Source organism: Armigeres subalbatus, chromosome 2, assembly GCF_024139115.2.
Source record: "Armigeres subalbatus isolate Guangzhou_Male chromosome 2, GZ_Asu_2, whole genome shotgun sequence".
In the NCBI taxonomy this organism is placed as follows: domain Eukaryota; kingdom Metazoa; phylum Arthropoda; class Insecta; order Diptera; family Culicidae; genus Armigeres; species Armigeres subalbatus.
Window position 1 is genome coordinate 416,755,305 of NC_085140.1, and position 9,589 is coordinate 416,764,893.

At 39.7% G+C, this 9,589-nt stretch overlaps 1 protein-coding gene across 1 annotated transcript in view; it reads left to right on the plus strand.

The window, feature by feature from the left end:
• Positions 1-9,589, plus strand: part of LOC134213413 (uncharacterized) — a 391,718-nt gene that overhangs the window by 79,165 nt on the left and 302,964 nt on the right. The gene's annotated exons all lie outside the window — the stretch shown is intronic.

The window sequence follows — 9,589 nt, forward strand, 5'->3', positions numbered from 1 at the left end:
CCCAATTTCGGTAATTGTGGAGTGCCTTGAAGAATTAATTGAAAGTGTCTGTGCACACAAAATCTAACTCACTTTTGAGGAACTTTTCCTCAACCGAATTGCTCGCAGTAAATAGCATTCGACGAAAATCCTGCCCTATTGTTTCCTATTGAACATTGGCCAGATCGGACTATGGGCTCCGAAGTTATGGCCAAAATACTAATTTCAGCAGCTACATGGGAAAATCACTTTTATGGCACTTATGCTCATCCGATTGGCTTGCAATAAGTTGCGTTCAGCAGAAAGTTTTAGAATGCAAATAAACAAATATGAAAAATAAGAGCTATCTACCTATTAGTGTTATATAAGACTTTTCTTATATATTTCTCAACCCTTTTGAACGAACGATAAAGGCACCATCACCACTAGGTAGATTAATCTTGTTTTTTTTTCTATCAAATAGGTCATTCATTCTGAACTTAATATCTACAACCTACAAGGTACCCGCAGGAGTCTCACAAAATGTTGCGTTTTCATATCATTGTCCACGGCGATCGGTGAAAACCTCAAACTTCTATGAGTCGATATTGAAGACCATCGACTAATGGTAATATCGAGATGCGGAATAGAAAATCCTTGGAGAGCTGTTCGAAGGAATCATCACAGTAGCCCAGAAACTATTTTTTAATTTGACTCAGTATACTCAATTTCAAATGAAGAACAATTTCAAGCGCATAACTAACTTTTTGAAGACTTGTGGCCAGGGTAGACAATGATAGACGAAGATAGAGCTGCCGCAAGCGGCACAGTACATTTGATATAACCATGAAAATGTCCTCTCCTACGGGTTCGCAGGGCATCTCAAAGATTCCAAGAGTAGACAATATCACTAATCAACTCCAAGCACATGACCATCTGTTTGGTAAAAAATAGCAAAGAAAGAGCCACCGCACGGCATATTTTGGTGTTAAAATGGAAATGTACTCTTCTACGGGCTCCCGGGGGCACCTAATAGGTTCTAAGGGTGGACAATATGTCAATAATCGATTTCGAGGGCACCTATTTGGAGGAAAATCACGACGAAAGAGCCGCCGCATGGCATATGTTGGTGTAAAAATGGAAATGCCATCTTCTACGTTTTCTCCGAGGGAGCCTCATAGGTTTCAAATGTAGCCAATGTGGTCACTTATCGATTTCGAGCGCACGTCCATCTGTTCGATGGGAAAACACCAGAAGAGCTGCCGCACGGCTTATATTGGTGTAAAAATGGAAATGTACCCTTCTACGGGTTCCCTGGGGCCCCCTCATAGGTTCCAGGCGTTGCCAATGTGGTCACTTATCGATTTCAAGCGCATAATCATCTCTTTTGTGGAAAATCATGACGAAAGAGACGCCGCACGGCATATTTTGGTGCTAAAACGGAAATGTCCTCTCATACGGAATAACCGGGGGCACCTTGCTTGTACCAGGAGTGGCCAATGTGGTCATTTATCGATTTCAAGCGCATTATCATGTGTTTGGTGGAAAATCATGACAAAAGAGCCGCTGCACGGCATATTTTGGTGCTAAAACGGAAATGTCCCCTCCTGCGGGTTCCCCGGGGCGCCTTGCATGCACCAGGAGTGGCCAATGTAATCATTTATCGATTTCAAGCGCATAAACATCTGTTTAGTGGAAAATCATGACAAAAGAGCCGCCGCACGGCATATTATGGTGCTAAAACGGAAATATCCCCTCCTGCGGGTTCCCCGGGGCGCCTTGCATGCACCAGGAGTGGCCAATGTGGTCATTTATCGATTTCAAGCGCATAACCATCTGTTTGGTGGAAAATCATGACGAAAGAGCCGCCGCACGGCATATTTTGGTGCTAAAACGGAAATGTCCTCCTGCGGGTTCCCTGGGGCACCTTTGCATGTACCAGGAATGGCCAATGTGGTCTTTCATCGATTTCAAGCGCATTATCATCTATTTTGTGGAAAATCATGACGACAGAGCCGCCGCACGGTATATTTTGGTGCTACAACGGAAATGTCCCCTCCTGCGGATTCCCCGGGGGCACCTTGCATGTACCAGGAGTGGCCAATGGGGTCACTTATCGATTTCAAGCGCATAACCATCTGATTGGTGGAAAATCATGACAAAAGAGCCGCCGCACGGCATATTTTGGTGCTAAAACGGAAATATCCCCTCCTGCGGGTTCCCCGGGGCGCCTTGCATGCACCAGGAGTGGCCAATGTGGTCATTTATCGATTTCAAGCGCATAACCATCTGTTTGGTGGAAAATCATGACAAAAGAGCCGCCGCACGGCATATTTTGGTGCTAAAACGGAAATGTCCCCTCCTGCGAGTTCCCCGGGGAAACCTTGCATGTATCAGGAGTGGCCAATGTGGTCTTTTATCGATTTCAAGCGCATTACAATCTATTTGGTGGAGAATCATGACGATAGAGCCGCCGCACGGCATATTTTGGTGCTAAAACGGAAATGGCCCCTCCTGCGGGTTCCCCGGGGGCACCTTGCATGTACCAGGAGTGGTCACTTTCATCGGAAGCCCTCTCATGGACCATACATTACCGTTTTAAGAGAATATATGAAGAATTAGCGATCGAATGGCATATATGGAGCGATTTTTATGTTCCCCTTATATGACCGACAAGGTCCCCGTGGAAGTCGTTTCCCGGTGGCCATTGTCTCCAGAACCAGCATATCACCACATAGCCACAAAATTGATGAGTTTATCTTTCGAACGGTATATAAACTTTGCAATTCGGTTATAATTTGACTGTTTTATAAGCATTTACATTTCTGGGTCAATATGACCCTAACATCTTATTCGTAACTTTTTTGTGGGGTCGTTCCTGTTGCACCTTAAAATACTTTTTCATGTCAGATGGTTCATGTCCACAAAATATCAAAAGTCAGTAAATTTCAGAACGATCGGATTATCAGGTAAAAGTTATTCTACTTTGAAGTTTCGTTTTGGGTCATATTGACCCCAACATCTTACTAAGGTTTTAAAGGAACAGTAATCAAAACTATCAAAAGTAGTGGATTCCATCATTGCCCAAAACATTATGAGTATAGTATAAAAGGCATGGCGCGTAAATTTGGTTTGGAGAAGAGATCCAATGAAGCAATGAAGTTTGGCGAAACTACGACTTAGAATGAAGATTTTGCCATAATTTTTGTGTGTTTATAATTTTCTAGCTCAGTCTTTAAACCCATTTTTCACTCACATCCTATTAAACCTAGACCAACATTTGAAAAGGGCGTAACAGTCAAAATGTATTCTTTCCAGTTTTTGCCTTTATTGTATACAAAGGCTAAACGAAACTTTTAATGGAAGGTTCGTCATAGTGTTCTATACCAATCAACTCAGTTCGACGAATTGAGGCGATGTCTGTATGTATCGAAAAAATCAAGAAAGAAATTATTGCAATGCATTTAAATGATCGCAAATAGATATGAATTGATGGAAATAGTAAAATATATCCCTCTAAAGTGCAATTTATGGTTTTTCTCATTTTTAATGCTCGAGAAAAGCACTACTAACGCTAGGTGGATTAATCTGTGTTTTTATATTTGTATATAGCTATGTATGTAGACAAAGAATTTGAAAGAATTCGCTATTACGCACGTTTCAAATGTTGGTCTATAAAAAGCGAGATTTATATGAACCGATGCCTGCGAAAGTGGTACATGCCACATTGAGATTCACAAAAGATGCATTTTCCCAAAAGTTTGTAAAAATAAATTCAATTTTACTATTTTCCGTAGCTAGATTGTAGTCATGTTATGAGTAATGTATCTAAAGACAGTAGTGAAATCCATGCAAATGGGTACCATTTATGCCAAAAAAATCTACTACTGGCAACGGTTCATATAGGTACAACGAAGTAATGAAATTAGTTTCCAATGGAGTAAAATTTATTGCCGCACAGCAGCTTCATGCTCACACAAAAGTATTAGCTAGGAATGCAATATACTAAAACTTCCCATCTCAGATAGCAACATCAAGTGCTTCTCGTAGCTTGTGATGAGTTCACTTTGTAGCCATAAAGCGTAACAGTATATGGACCAACCTGCATAACACTGCCAGCCAGTGCAAAAGGCCGAAAACGTGCTCATCCAGTGTAGGTAATAGAAACCCCTTTTGTACTTCTCTAAGGTTGCATCGGTTGAACCTGTTTACCCATAGTAACTTCTAGCTATACGACGTGAGCTGATGCTCAAAGAAGCATTCACTGGTTCCAGCTTTGCCTTTTGCAGTCGTGCGAAAAACCGTTCCCGTATACTGCTGCTGCATCCATCGGATCGGTTTACTGAAAGCTCAGCTCAACAGGTCTTCACACAGGTTCACGGTGGCGGGCGCGCGCGTTCACGTTCATAGAGCTTCAAGCCGCCTCGCATGCTAATTATGTATGTTGTAGAAACATTAATAATAACATAATCATTTCAACACACCCGCCCGGTTTGGTTTCGGTGTGCACCGCACAGTGGCCGAAAGTTGGATCGAACCAACATATTTTTAAGGGTATGATGAAACCATTTTGTTGAACTTCTGGGGCAACATTTTGAATGAGAAAAATTTTTAAAATCACTTATACATCTGGATAGATTGCTAGTTAAGTTCATGAAATTTGCAAAAAAAACTAAATAAATTTGACGACCTTTTTTTAATACTCTCCCCCTGTGGATCGTGTGGTGTCTCGTCAGTTTGTTGTGCTTTTAGGGTCGACCTGAGATATGCTACACGAGAACCGGCTTTTCAACTACATTTCGAATGAAAAAAAATCCAGCATGACTGCTACCGTATGCAGTAGCTGCTCAATTAGTTGCCCAAATCGGTACAATGATCCTACACATTAATGTCAATCCGATCACGAATCACGATGAGTACGAGTTGGTTAGGGTGGCTCGATAATTTAGTTCATAATTTTCAACATTTTATGAGTATTAAAAGATTTAATTACCCTAAATAATTGACTTCGTTCTAATTTGATCAATCGAATATTCATGCTTTATTTGAACCCTGAGTAATTGGTGTATAGTTTAACCCAAATTCGCCGTGCCAATTCTGACACCTATCGCCATGCACAACAACCCGCTACCAGATTGCTAAAATTAATATGATTGAATTCGCTTAATCACATTGACGCAGATTGCTTGTGATGCATCACTAATCACCGGCTACAGACCGAATAGCAATCAGTGTAAGTGTCGATATATGCCACTTCATCCCATACTCAAAGGAATACTCTGCCAATGGAGTTGATGTTATGCATATAAATTAAGATAAATTATCTAATTAACAATGGCTAGCTGTGCGTTGGGCGGATAAATAAGTGATAAAAGCAGTCAAGCTGCCGCAACCGCGAAGAAGAATTTATGAATTGTGGGCACTGTCTCTGCAGCGTCTCGGTGATCGGGCAAAGCATTTAGAAGCGATGCACTCGCAGTCAGATCGGTTACAATGGCAGAATGTGCTTTTCTCATCAAACACTCTTTGGATGTGTGACTGTTGTGCGGATTTTTACACCCAACCAGCGACTGTTGGATTTTCTAACAATTCCCACCAAAACCTGTATAAGAATTGGGTTTATGAGAAATTGTCAGATTCTTATTCGAAAAATGTAAGCTTACAAACAAATATAGAAAGGAAAAGCTTGCAAAATTGTAAGGTCTCATACTATATTTGTATCAGAATCTAGCATTTTTGCATATGCTTATTCTTATACAGAATTGTTAGAAAATCTAACAATGATCGGTTGGGTGTAGTTTTCTATATACATATTGTTCCGTCCGTTGTGGTCCGTGCGGAGATTGTTGATTACGAAACAATTATCCGGGTAATTGAATTACACACCATGTACAGTGATTGTTGACCATTATATGTATTGACGATAAAATATTCATAGTAGGTAATATGCGTTTATGGTTTAAAAGAATATTGAGTGAATTCAAAAGGGGAAGTCTGTAAATATTATTATAGAAGGATCTAACAATCATGATCGTTTATTGGACTGGAAAGGTTTTCAACATTTTTCTTGTAACTTTTGAAGCTTTTAATATGAGACATTAAGCTCATGTTACAAGTATTCCAACTATCTGTTTGAAGCAGAACTGCGAGTCTCAATCATCATATCGCTGATGTATATAGGTGGTTGGAATGCGGTTAAGCAATAAATACCGGACATGAGAATAAGGTAGGGAGTGCTGCCTATGTAGATCTTATCACTATTTTGGGGTACTCGAAGTATATTGAGTTTCACTGATTAAAATTATTATACGCCAAAAATCTAATCAGGATATATAACCAAATCAAATTTCCAAATAATCGAGGATGAACACCACTCTCACGCGATAACATATCCACATAAACAATTGACAAAAACTCGTTAGTGAATAAGAATCGTTTCTATAATCGAAGCATTTACCGTTACTTTTTGAATTTTTTTCTACACATAGGGGAGAGTGTTCCCAAACCGACCCCGGTCCCAATCCAACCCCCCGGTCTATCTCACAGATGGCGTTGTCGGCGAATATGCCTGTATTGTTAGTGGAATACTGCCGCAGCACTACAAATTTGGACGTACGCAGCGATCTTCCAAGGTTGTTTAGTACGCCATATTTGTTTGAATTGATTTCTTGGCTGCAGGAGATATCGGTAAAATATTTATTGCGAAATTTAACGATAAGTTAACCTTACTGCTTATGGTCTTGGCTATGTTGCACGCTACTTAGGTTATACGACATGAGGTGGTATTGTTGAACGGCGCGCCATTTTGCGAAATAAGTCGGGGTGGTCCGAAACCGACCGGCTAGAGTGGTCCGAAAGCGACCCCCCATTTTATTGCATTCTACCGCATGGTTTGATAGGGGAAAAGAGAGTGAACGAGTTTCTTAATGATTTCGTGATAGATTATTTGCTGAGATGGGACAAAAAGGGGAAAGAATTTGGAATCTTGTAGGGTTAGACGATATAATATGCCCCCTAATGCAATACATCAATAACTTTTTACTTTTCAACACAATTCCTGCAAACTCTGTGTCTGGTAATATAACTCGGTGTCTCAATAATATCAAATGTTGATAAAAGAGCAAAATGAGATATGGACATGATTGATATAAGAGGTAACAATTTAGACGATAATATAAATATTTAACACTAAAATATCTTGAGAAGATCAAGTTATGCTATTTGTAATAAGTGATCAATATCATGTGGCCTTAGTTTGTTCTTATCCATAGCATATCTTGATATTTAAATGATATTTTGGTGCAAATATTGATATTGTTGCATGTTCTTTTATCTCTTATATCAATAAAGTCCATATCATATTTTGTTATCCTGTTCATGGTTTCTGCCTGGGTAGTCATTTATTTATCATCAGACTAAGGCCGGAGTGGCCTTTGCTGCACATAAAAGACTTCTCCATTCAGCTCGGTTCATGGCTGCACTTCGCCAACCACGCAGTCTGCGGAGGGTCCGCAAGTCGTCCTCCACCTGATCGATCCACCTTGCCTGCTGTGCACCTCGCCTTCTTGTTCCCGTCGGATCGTTGTCGAGAACCATTTTCAGCGGATTACTGTCCGACATTCTGGCTACGTGCCCGGCCCACCGCAGTCTTCCGATTTTCGCGGTGTGATTTGGTAGTCATTTGGTAAGCTGTAAATGCATTGCCTGTGAGTTGTCATATGAAAATATTACAAAATGATTTTTTGTCGGTTTCGGACTACTATTTTTGATGTCAAAGCCCAGATTAATCCACCTAGCGGCGATGATGCCTTTCTCGTGCAACGTAAAATGTACTGAAAAAATCACATAAGAAAGGTCAAAAGCACTTTAGGGAAATAGATCTCATATCTATCATTTTGCATGTTTTTGCATTAATTACTATGCATTGCCATAATTCTTTTTTCTTAATTTTTTCAATTTTGAATTTTTTTCCAAGGGGACCCTTGAGAACCGTCAAAACCGTCAAAAGCGGTTCCAAATCGACTTTTTCGCCCATAAGAGGCAAGCAAAAGTTCCAGTATTATTTCCACGATATCACACCTTTTCATACGTTGCCATTTCGACAGTTTTTCACTCCGCTGGTCTCTGGTTATAGGACTGCTAAAATAGACTACGAAACTTGCCCAAAAATCATCTTTCGCGACCTCATGACCTCTGCCCAATGAGAATAGATAGTATTTATTTTCATTGGCCTCTGCCATTTAGGGGTTGGTTCGGGCATTCTCCCTAACATAAAAACCTTAAAAACACAACACAATGCTAATCAACATATGGGGCAGTGCAGAGGTTCATTATTTGACGTTTGAGCGGTGCCGAAATTCATTTTGCATGAACTCAATGCATGAAAGAGTGTTCATTTTTAGTAACATTTTAGTAGTTTTAGTGTTCATTCGATGCGCCTCCCCATTGAACTTAATTGTTGACATTAAATTGGTTTCAGTAAGGTCATTTTGATGATAATCTTGTGTTTATTATAAATTGATTTTAAAATTTGAAAATTTTTCGCCTACGACAACCAGCCTACTTTTCACACCTGAGAAGTTATCAATTGATAATTCCAATCATCGTATGATAATGATTCAGCACAACCTTGCTCTCACTTTTATCTCTGTAGATATGTAGCATATCATGAGAGAAGTTTTCCGTAAGCTGTTACGATAATAAATTGATTGGGGCAGGAGGGGGGGTCTATACTGCATGATAAATCCCTTTAAAAAAGTTCCAATTACAGGGGCACTGGTAGGTTCTGATGAAGCATTTCAACTAGTTTTACACAGCTGTGCAAACAAAAATATGGTCCTCAACGCAAAATGAGCGAGGACCAGGGAATAAATTTTTCTTGGATGCGCATGCGATACTAGCTGCTAGATAATAATGACAAAGATCCAGAAATTTTTGTCAGCAACAAAAAAGAAGACAATTTTGTTGCTAACTTTTCATCCCGTTATTTTGCATTATCTCTACCAAGGATGTTATCGATCATTTAGTAATCTGCCTTCGATCATTTAGTAGTTTGTCAATAACTCATTCCAGAGGCTAAATTTTAAAATGTGTTATATGGTGGATATCTAGTGCAAAGGTTTTTCTACAACTCTGCCTAACAGTTCGTTGTTTGAATTTCACTAATAACGGAGCTATAGCGCTAGTAGCAGTAACTTAGACTAAATGATTGCATATTTTGTTATCACTTAGTATAAGTATAGAAACTAGCACCGTAACTCCTTTAATAGGGGAATTCGAACATCGACCTGTTAAGGAGAGTTGTAGAAAAACTTCCGCACTAAAAGTCCACCATACAACACATTTTAAAATTAGGCCGGTGGAATGAGTTATTGACAAACTACTAAATGATCTAACGCAGATTACTAAATGATCGATAACATCCTTGATCTCTACACAAAATTTCGGTTTTATGCTATCGCAGTTTCTGCTTTTATGGAAATATTCGAGAATCTAACGCTGTTTACAAAAATAGCATCGTATTCTCGGAAATATCAAAGCATGCAAGGCGAATGATTCTTGTCATATATTGTGCTTGGATTCTGATGAAGATGTTGCGAGGTGCGTTTGTCAGTAACAAACTCTGTTGATG